Source organism: Pholcus phalangioides, unplaced genomic scaffold, assembly GCF_987345545.1.
Source record: "Pholcus phalangioides strain wild (caught in Gottingen) unplaced genomic scaffold, Ppha-v1.0 ptg000029l_1, whole genome shotgun sequence".
Lineage (NCBI taxonomy): Eukaryota > Metazoa > Arthropoda > Arachnida > Araneae > Pholcidae > Pholcus > Pholcus phalangioides.
Window position 1 is genome coordinate 7,921,561 of NW_028301619.1, and position 10,984 is coordinate 7,932,544.

General features: G+C 37.6%; 1 long non-coding RNA gene across 1 annotated transcript; it reads left to right on the forward strand.

Moving 5' to 3' along the window:
- Positions 1 to 665: 665 nt before the first annotated feature.
- LOC149067643 (uncharacterized) lies at positions 666 to 5,087 on the forward strand. Its single transcript, XR_016195336.1, has 3 exons — positions 666 to 2,457; positions 3,319 to 3,395; positions 4,971 to 5,087. It is a non-coding gene; the product is annotated as an uncharacterized LOC149067643 (long non-coding RNA).
- The last annotated feature ends 5,897 nt before the right edge of the window (positions 5,088 to 10,984 follow it).

Below are 10,984 nucleotides of genomic sequence, written 5' to 3' on the forward strand. Positions count from 1 at the left end.
GCGATGGAACAAAAAGTTTCGGAGACTATGGCTAAGTCAATGGAAGCAGCTTCCACGAGAGGGAAATTATCAGAAACACATCTATATGAGAAAAAAAATCATTAGATGCATTTTTAAAAGAGTTTAATGATTTTGATTGTATATAACCAAGAAAATTTTTTTTTTCTAATGCAGTGTTTGTGTTTGCTTTTATTTTGAACTCGGTCACACTTAAATTAGAGCAATGTACGCTTGCAGATTTCTTGTACAATGCAAACACGAGGGAACTTAGTAAAACAGTTATAATGTAGTGAAATTGATTCCCATACAGGATGCCCGGGGGTCCATTTTTTATTTTCGCGAGGGTTTTCGTTCGTTTTTTAACTGCAGTATAAAAGAAATACATCTCCCTTCTTTCCTAGGGCCGTCTTAACGTATGCCGGTCAGGGGTCTCATGATAATGAGATCTCATTAAGATTTTCGAAATTAAGCATGCAAATTGGTAAGCAATCCCATGGCCACAACTAGGAGCGAGGAGACAGTTCTGGTCTGGGCTGGAAGTATTTTCAACTCGTGGGTGCTCACACAGGTGTACGCGAGGCTCACCCCCCCCCCCCCCCCCCGTATTTTTAAAAAATAAATATTGAATTTTTTTTTATATCTGTAGGAATACTGTATAGCAGCGGTTCAACACTGATGCACTTTCCAGGGATTCCGCGGTTGCTTCAGGGCAATAAAATAAATCGTGAATCTGATAAATAAAAGGAGGCCCGTGTGCGGTGCTCTGTCATGGAAATAATATACTAAAGAGCTCCGCAAGACAAAATAAAGGTTGAGAACTGTGCTGTATATTATGGGCAGGGTGGAGTGAGCCGAAAGACAATTTTAATCCATACGATACATTAGTTCAGCGTCCCTTTGGAGCATCAATAAAGTGACTCCGAAAATTCTCAAATGTGTTCCCAAGTAAATAGTGTATCATTGATCATTTTTGTCGCACCATGGTCATTTTCTGCACGTGAGGGCTAATTAGACCGGCACGTACAATTTACTGCGGATTCTGAACGACAGCCCTTTTATATACTCGCCGATAGGCTGGTGCGCTAACCCAATACCTTCTAAAGTAGAAGGTGTTGGCTAACCCCTCTGTGTGGGACTTCCTGCCGCTGCAATCTTTCTCTGTGGTCATGTCGCCGTTTCTGTTCCCCTGTGTCAGGAAAGTTTCTCACAAGGATGAATCGGGTATCAAATTCACGACACCTCTCAACATCCTTTGGTATTTTAGATAAATATCTTATTGACCTGGACTATAGCAGCTAATGTATATTAAAATGCTTAAAAAATTATTTTTCTCCGAGAATGGTCAATCCATTATAGTTCGAGTTTCAAAGTTGAAACATTTTTTTCTAAAAATGCAAGAGGTCTGGGAGACTTGCCTAGGGTAGGTCGTTTTCCTTTTTGGTTAGCTATAACGAGCACTGACATTCGTCTGTCTGACATTTTTGAGTGGGGTGGTTCTAAATGCCTGGATGGCAACGTCAGGTTTTGTTTCGTATGCTGGCAAGTTACAATAAATAAAAGACAGCCATGCACAGATGATAGTGGGACGGGAAAATAGCTAACCATCTGTTTGGCCATGAAAGAGCATAAAAAATTTCCCATTGGAATTAGAATTTTGTCTGTGTCTTCTTTCATGAACAACAAAATGGAAAGTCAACGAAAGTGGAAGAACGACGAGATTTCTAGTAGTTTGAGAAAGAAGGGAGGGATTCTCTTCTGTATTCTACGGATCCTTTGTGGGGGTCGCAGATATATCCCCTTATATAGAAAAATATATATTCAGTATATAAATAAATAAAATAAGTGTGTGAAATGCATCCTCATCAGGGCCGCAACTAGGGGGAGCAGGAGGGTCTCGTACCCCGGGCACTGGACTCTGGGCGCAAATTTCATTCCGAAACCTCTCTAACATTACAAGGGGACGTCCAAATGCGCGCTTGCACCGGGTGACCAAGCATTTAGTTGCAGTCCTGGGGGTGAACTATCTCTGCGGTCCTTAGCCGAAAAAAAGTAGTTAAGCCCCAATTTGTCCTTAGATGGCCAGTAGTTCGACTTTTCGGTACTATCTCTAAGCTAAGGACTTTTTTTAGTAGTTACTTAAGACCGCTGCTAAGGACTGCCTAGCACCAGTCCTAAAGCAGCAAGAAAAGTAGTTCACGGCAGCCATCTTGGAAAAGAGGAAATTTCGCCTCTGGCCGCGAGCTCTCACTGTGATATTTAGCGATGAAATATGCTGGTTTTTTTCGAATTAAACAATTTTTTACGATAATAATGACAGATAAAACTTGGATTATATCTTCGGTGTCATCAAAGTTGAAGTGATTCATCATTATATCCTCAAAAACCTGCTGTCGTATACGTTTCTGTTGACATCGGCGATCGAAGCCACGACGAAGTGCTAGCATGTTCATTACTGAGGTAAGAATTATTTTATTGCTATCGAACTATATAAGAAAAGTGTTAGAGATATTATTAATATTTTTTTGCTCGGTAAATGCGTTATTTAAAAATATAAATGGACATAATGTCACCCAATCAATAGGGCAGTGGATCCCACTTGGTAATGCTGGAAAAATATCAAATAGCCCATGTATATTTTGGGTTGTATTGAAAATATTTACATGGCGAATGAAAGATGAATCTTCAATTACGATAATATCAAATTGAAATTTTACATTCTATGTTTTTTGCTACGTTAATTTTTTTTAATGAAAAATTATGTCTAAATGAATTGAGCACATGCGTAAATAAATAATTACAAATATAATTCATTGATAATAAATTATAGCACCTAAATGACAAAAAATTTTAATTAATTTTTTTGTGATGAGTAATGGTGAAATTGAAATAAAGCATGGTAAAAATTGGCAGTAATGTTAAATATTAAATTTTGTAAAACTCATGCACTAAATTTAGTGTAAAGAATTAAAATATAGATTTGATATTTTAAACTGTTCAAATGAACAATATTGTAATACTTAGTGAAAGTTAAATTTTCAGAAAAAAATCATATGCTACTACTTTAAAAATTGCACTCTGTAACTCGCTCTGAGATGAATATTTAATAAGGAATCATTATATTGTTTTGTTGATATAAAAAATGAAATTCGTACAATGCTGGGACTAAAATACAAAGTTTTAATTTCAGGCACAGTTTTTAGTGTTGAGGTATATATATTATAATGAAATGATATATATATATATATATATATACACACACACACACACACACACACATTTGTGAGACTTTTCTAACTCTTGAAAAATTTTGTTTCCCAGGAACTTGGCTGTAGGTAGCTACGAAGTTATGTGAAGGTTTTCAAGGTTATTAAACAATTCTACCAGAGCAAACAAAGGTAATTTTAATTCTTTGTATTTGACTTTGAGCAACAGTTACCATTATTATTTTCATGTAAAATAAAATATTTCCATGCATGATTTAATGACATAAATTTGAACATTGTGTCACATCATTTTCACTGATTTCTTTTGTATCAACAACCCTAGTGGAACAAATACAGTCGAACCCCCGATTTAATGCCACCATCCCACCCAAATAATTTTGGCGTTATATCAGATCGCAGACATAATAGCATTTCGGAGAGGCTGCATTACATAAATTCACACGTTTATTAAGAAATGTATTTCAGTGTCTTATTTATGTTGCATGATGAATAAAATAACCTATTTTATACACATTCAATTTTAAGTTGAGAAAATTCATAAAAATTGTAAACTGTAAAATCACTTGAATATTTCTCAATATAAAACTTAACAGAAACATACTTCCCTCTGAAATTATTGTAATTTCAGCGACACATTTTATATGTGCAAAAACAAAATAAGCAAGGGGGAAAGGTGGCATTGTTTTTAGTCCATACCATATTGATTTCTCTCGAGAAATATCTTGCTATGAGTAATTATCTTTATAATAATTTTTTCAGATACTATTGAAAGAACAACTCTTTTTGACATAATTGAATTGAGCAAATTAAGATAGATTTCTTAATGACTACCTGTACCACTCAAAATTTGACCAGTGCAAGTAAAAACATGTATACTGTTGAAAAACCTGTCTTGGCTATATAAATGAGAGGGAGGACATTAAAAAAAACCTTTAGAAGCTTTGCTAACTGAAAAGCAATATTAATTTTTTGAAAATGTTATTATCATATTTACTGATTAGCAAATTTTGTGAATGGAAATATTAAAACAATTAATATAATTGACGACAAATAATATCATACTTTTTAACTAGTAAGACCATACAACACTGCAAAATTTCTATGTTAATTTAAATAGGGTTCCCCGATCCACAAGAGATTGCTAAGGATGTGTTTTAGAGCGAAGCTGAAAGTAAAGTGAAAATTTGAAGTAAGCTGCGTGCCAATAGGTTTTTTCACTTCATCTGTCTGACCAAAATTTTAGGGTAGAACCATGGCTCGAAAAATTGAAAAACATTTTAGGTGCCGGCCAAATTTCTTGGCAGCCAAGCATATTTTTAGGAGAAATAATCCAAAGTAAAAACAAATTATATTCAACTTTTTCAGCACTTAGTGATGATCTTCACATATTGGAAGATGCAGACATAAACTCCAAATATTTTGTGATCTGCATAGAAAATTTTAGGTGTCAGTATGATTTTCTTTTTTGCAATGTTGGCTCCTAAGATTTGTGAAGCCCTAGATAAATACATCTAGACATGAACAAGTGCATCTGTGTGCAATACCAGGCCTCCCTTGTAAAACACAGTTGATGCATTTTGGATCCTACTGTGATAAAATGGTGGCGAGTCGACAAAGTGCTATTGTGCACGAATTATCTCTACTTATGCAACTAAAGACTGTTATAATTTGAAATCAAATATACAGTACATTTAAAGATTGATAAGCATAATAAAGGTGTTTTTTTCTTCCTCTTTCTAATTTCAGGTAAATCAACATTTGAAGATGCAAATGAAAATTAATGAATCTCAAAAAATTATATTCTTGAAAGGTGCGATTTCTAAGAAAAGTACAACAAATAAATTGCGATTATGATAACTCTCTATGAACATATGTTTGAAATAAAATGTTTTTGTATGACAAATAATGTGTGCAAGTTGTTATTCAATTCATGTTTCTATTAATCAACTTCAATCATTCATCTTCTAATCAACTGAAATGAAATATACGATCAAATGAAAGTTATCAGGTGAAGTTATTTGTTGGAAGCTAAATATGAAACAGATAAATTGATGAAAGATCTTTAATATAGAAGTATATATATTTTAAATATTGAAGTATTCACTTGCATTAACAGGTAAGTGCTCATTCATAGAAAATAATGTTCTGATAATATTTTTTAATACTGGAGGAGAAACCCATAGTTTAAAATACAGAACTACAATATGCAGCAAGGCAGTTAATTCTTTTAATTATAAATTATCAATAATTTATTATTTTAGTTGCTCCAGAAAGAATTTGCAATTCGTTGTTTCAATGAATTTAAAAGGAATAAAAATGGATAATAATTTAACAAATTGGTCTTTAAAAAAAATGGCACTCAATATTAAAAATAGTATTCAGCTAGGGCCTCGAGTAGGGCTCCTGAGGTGAATAGGGGACCCAAAAATCTATAATTATTTTGAATAATAACCCTTTCAAGAAGAGCCCCCCCCCCAAAAAAAAGGGGGAAAGTCTGCCCCGAAAAGGCACATTACGGCCATAGGCTCAACTAGTGCCGGTAACCTTAATTTCTTACATTTTGTAAGAATTTTTTTTCTTCCAAATTTTGATTTCATCAGTATGCGACCCACTTATATGTAGCTGGGGTCCCATATACTCGCTTCTTCAAGCATCCAAAAGTGGGGTCCATGAGCTCGGACAAGAAAAATACTTTGACTATTATTATATACTGAATCTTATTCTAAAAAAAAGTCGCAAGATGAAAAATGCAACGTCCTCATACGTTTACAAAATAATTAAACTAGCCAGCGATATTAGAGTAAAAAAAATGTATGGCGAGTCCCTCGGGAAAAAAAAGTTTGTTTATAACATGTTTGTTTGTAAACATGATCGATTGTGCCATGATTGAACCAGTGCCCCGCAGATCCCTTAGGGCTCCGTACAAACTCCCAGGGGTTCCGTGGCCACTCGAGGAAAATAAATAAAAAAAACCAGTAAATTTGAAAAAAATAATTAATATTTTTGAATAATAAAAATAAGTCAGAAACTTTGATGAATAAATAAAAAAAAATAGTCGTCTGGGCTCCGCCATAGAAATTACATACCGGAAAAGGGCTCCGTGGGTCAAAAAAGGTTGAGAAGCGCTGCAATAAACGCGTTAATCCTCAAAAGACTACAAGTCCTGTTTATATATGTTTTTAATGACTTCTTGTATCAAACCGTTGTTTCGAATATTATTGCACAAGAATATTATTGCACAATATGTATAAAGATTGAAATAATTATACTTCAATCAAGATAGAGAGACAATACAATTAGTTAGACACTGAATAAAAATACATGCCTACAATCCGCAGAAGCTAATTTCGATACTTTCAAAAGAAAATATTACCGTTAATGAGATGAAGCGAGAAGTTATCCATATACCTCGATGATGAAACCGTAATTTTTTTATGGCCAGCGTATCATTATGAAAATGATTGTTATTAGCGATAAATGTATACGTGGTGGTTAAGCACAAATTATCAGTGTGGATCCATTATTTATGAAATCCCAAAATTACAGATTCCTCCTATATGCAGGGCCGTCTTAAGAGCATCATGGGCCCAAGGGCCAAAGGATTTTTCTGAGGCCCTACCAGGCAAATTCCCGAAAATCTCAACCACATCTCACTTTTGTGAAGCCTTTTTTATCTTGAGGTCCCACGGTCCTTGCCCTGGTGGGCCCATGCCTTACGACGGCACTGCTTATAACCGGCATGTTCTGTGCATAACCAATTTCAATGAACGCACGGATGCTGCAATCAACTGGTTTCGATTTTTTAAGAAATACAGAAATATGTATTGTGTGTGAGATGTTCATTATTTGCATCAGAAAAAAATCTTGTGCCTCTTTCATAACACACGACATTCCAATTCAAATCCACGGAAATAATAGATATTCAGTACAATAAAATAAAAGAGAAAAAACAGAAACCATGTTTCGACAATGTTAGTAAGCGATGAGCAATCATCACGGTGTTTATTCGTTTTCCTAAAAAACGGGATCTCAAACATTTTCCACCCGCGCCACCCATTTCCCATATGAAGAGCCATTGGCGTACGCAAAGGGGGGATTTGGGGTTCTAACCCCCCCCCCCCCTCCCCACCTAAGCCAAGATTATAGTGTTATTTTGCCGGAAAAAACGTAAAACCCCCAGAAGGAAAAACAAATTTGAACCCCCCTCCCCGAGAAAATTTTGCCGTACGTACGCCTATGTGAAGAGCAGTTGTAAGCAAAGCATTTCTTTGAGAAACCTTTGCCAGGACCACTGCGAAGCTGCACCCCTGACGAAGGTTGGCGCGCACAGTTTGAGAACCCCTGCTAATTCATCAACGTATTGACAAATCCAGGGCCGCCATTCGAGGTAGGGGAGCTTTTGAAAATACGATAAAAATGGTATATATACATACAAATATATATATATACTAGGGGCTCTGCGCCCCTGCAGCCTTTGGCGGCCAACCCCCCCCCCCCCCCTTCTCATCACAACATGTCTTGTTTATTTCGTTCCACTTCATCAGCGTTATGGAAAGGGACATGTGAAAGCACCAGCTTACTGAAGAAGCGAATTTTACAATAATAAAACAACGTAAAACAAATGTGATTCATCAAGTACCCCCAGAAAACTTGCCCATGGGGTCCCCAGACTCCAATTCGCTGAATTTTAGCGGGGCCCAGACTGGATTTATCTCGGGCTATCGATGTGTTGCAAATTTCACAATGTTAAACGACAGAAAAGAATGAGATTCATCCAGGGCCCCCAAAATGAAACCTGTAAACATGGGGCCCCAACTTGGAAGCTTGTTGGTCATTCCCCGCTGCAAGTGCCATGAAAAATTTTCATTTGTATTCATTTTACCAACGAATAAAGTCCAAGGCCCCCAACCAATTACCTCGGACACCAGTTCGCATACTTATAGTGGGGCCCTCCAGATTGGCTTTATCTCGGGCTTTCGCTGTTGCAAATTCTAAAATGTTAAATAACAGAAAAAAATGAGATTCATCCAGGCCCCCAAAATGAAACGGTCCTCTGACTCGGACCTTGTCATACATCCCCCCTGTGAGTGCCACGGCAAATGTTCATTTGTATTCATTTTACCAACGAATAAATTCCAGCCCCCCCCCCCTCAGTTACCCGTGACCGAATTCGCAAATTTTATGGGGTCCACAGACTGGATATATCTTGGGCTTCCGCTATCGCAAATTTTTCAATGTTAAAGCAGCAAGAAAACAACGAGATCCATCAAGGGCCCTGGAAATCAAACCTTTTAACTTCCCCATTAAGGTATACGTGCAATCCCCCGGGTATCTCGACCCTGTGTGTTGGGAGCACTGGTGTTATATGTATATTATACCTCTCGACATGCCCCCCCCCCCACAAAGGCAGGGCTGACAGGGGCCGGAACGATTCTTATCACTTTTTGATTTTCCACACTATAAATTAACCATAGAGGGCCCCTGAAAAGCTGGTTTGAGGGCTCGCCATCTATTCCAGTCTAGGCGCCCTGCTGTAGGATGTGGGAGCCTCTCCGTAAATGCACGTAACTTGGTCCCGATGGGTCAAATGGGTCCCGAATATGCTAGAGTTAAATGAAAACTTGACCCAAAATCGTAACAGATTTCCGCCACTCAAAAAATGTCACCCACTTCCGTAACGTAAAATCGTCACTAATTTCGGTTGCTTAGAAACAGGCACTTTTCGAGTTTGTGTTTTATATTATAGAGTAGATATACATACATTGAGTTCATGTGTGTTTTCTTTCTTTGCCTTCCCCCCTACCATGGAAAACGTTGAAATGACGTTCCTGGAAAAATCTCTACAATTTTTTTGTTGAAATTCTAAGAACATGTTCAGTATTGAGTAGAAAATTAGTGTCGACCAGCAATTCTCAACCTTTTTTTCTGAGTCACGGAGCCCTTTTTAGTATATAATTTCTACGACGGAGCCCCGTACGCTACGTTTTTTTTTTTTTCATTTGGTCATAAAATTTACTGGTTCATTTTACTTTCATCGAGTGAACGCGGAGCCCCCCTCAACCAATGCACGTGGAGCACTGGTTGAAAACCGCTGGTATAGACAGTACATAGATAGTTTTCTTTGTAAAAGATTTTTGATGTCTTTGTGGGGAAGAAATGATTTTTCAGCCCCAGCGACTGCATAATGATTTATAGTGGTATATAACTTATGATTTTTTAGTAGTTTTCCAGTTTCCGACAAAAATTTGCCACCCTTTACATTTTGCAGCCCAGGGCAAAGGCGTGGGCATGAAAAACATTGAGAGGGCTGAAAGTTGCCAGTCGTTCCGTGGTGAGCCTCGAGCCCGTATGTAGAAGGGTGCAGTGCCCCGCATTATTTATTCATTAATTGGGGAAGGGGGTTCTTAGCCAACTAACACAAAATTTATTGGGGGGTTGGAATAGGCACCAGAACATGGCGGGGGGGGGGCTATGTCCCATGGCAGTACGTTTGTTATTAAAAACTATTCGGGGACAATTGAAAAGATGAAATTTAAGGGATGGAATTTGCTCCCCTTCTGATACTACGCCCGGTAAACCATACCCCCCCCCCTCTGCCCCCTTCCTAGTTGCAGAACTGTTGGTTCGTCAGAAGGAAGTTCTCTTGCACATAGTGTAGTTTTCCATGCAAAAAGCGCAATGGGATGGGCGGAAATTTGCGAAATATCTATCTCGTAGTCCCAGTAAGATTTTGAAAAATATTCACGTCTAAAAAAATGACGGGGTAATTAATCCGTAAAATGCTACCACAACAATCGTCAAACTTTTAAATTAGGATAGACTGGGTTAAGCACAAAAAATGGGAATCGAAAAGAAGAGAGAGCGCCAAAAGTGAAAAAAAATCCGAAGTACTCCCTCCAAACCAAATGGTGTGATGATGATGATCCCCCCTCAGAAGTTCTCTTTTTTTTCCAAGAGAGTGAGGAGAAAAAAAAAAGGGGAGAGAACTGACCAATCCCCAAATAGCGTCTGATTTTACCTCGCGATGAAAACAAACCGGCTTGAGAGAGTCGCGTACCTCTTGAGCTGCCTCTTTCTCCTCCTCGTCTCGCTGCCCGAGTATGTGAGGCGCAGAACAAAACAGTACATTTGTTTTCGCCGCTATTTCGTACCTCTCCGCTCACATCCCCAGTATGTGTTCGGCCTAATGCTTCCTTTCAACTGCCCTACTACTGGCCTGCAGCATTCCAAATAATTTCAATGCAATTTTCCTATCCTGCAAGAACAATGCTGTGGATATTAGCAAAAAAGTTCTAAAAAGGTGTATGACTACATTTCATAGCTGCCAAGTCTCCCGAATTTTTCGGGAATCTCCCGAATTTTAGCTTCATCGCTCGACCTCCCGAAAAGTTCTTAAATCTCCCGAATTTTTACGAAAATCACAAAAATCCCTAATTGTCCCTTAAAATACCCTACTTCATTAAAAAAATCACCGCTTATGAAAACAATCCCTAAGGAATTTCTTGTGGGGCATGAAGCCTCTTTTTTTCCCCTTTCGAAATGACGTCACACGTCCTAAATGGGGAAATTCCCTTTTTAAGGAAGTTTTACAAACCCTTTGATGGTAACAAGAAAGTTGTTTGTCTTACCGTGCAGGGAAATGGCTTAGCAGCCAATAGTCCTGGATAATAATTGAAGATTATAGTCACGCGCATGTGGTCAAAATTTATTTTGTTATAACGTGCGATATAACAAAACACGAATACTGATAAGCAAAAACA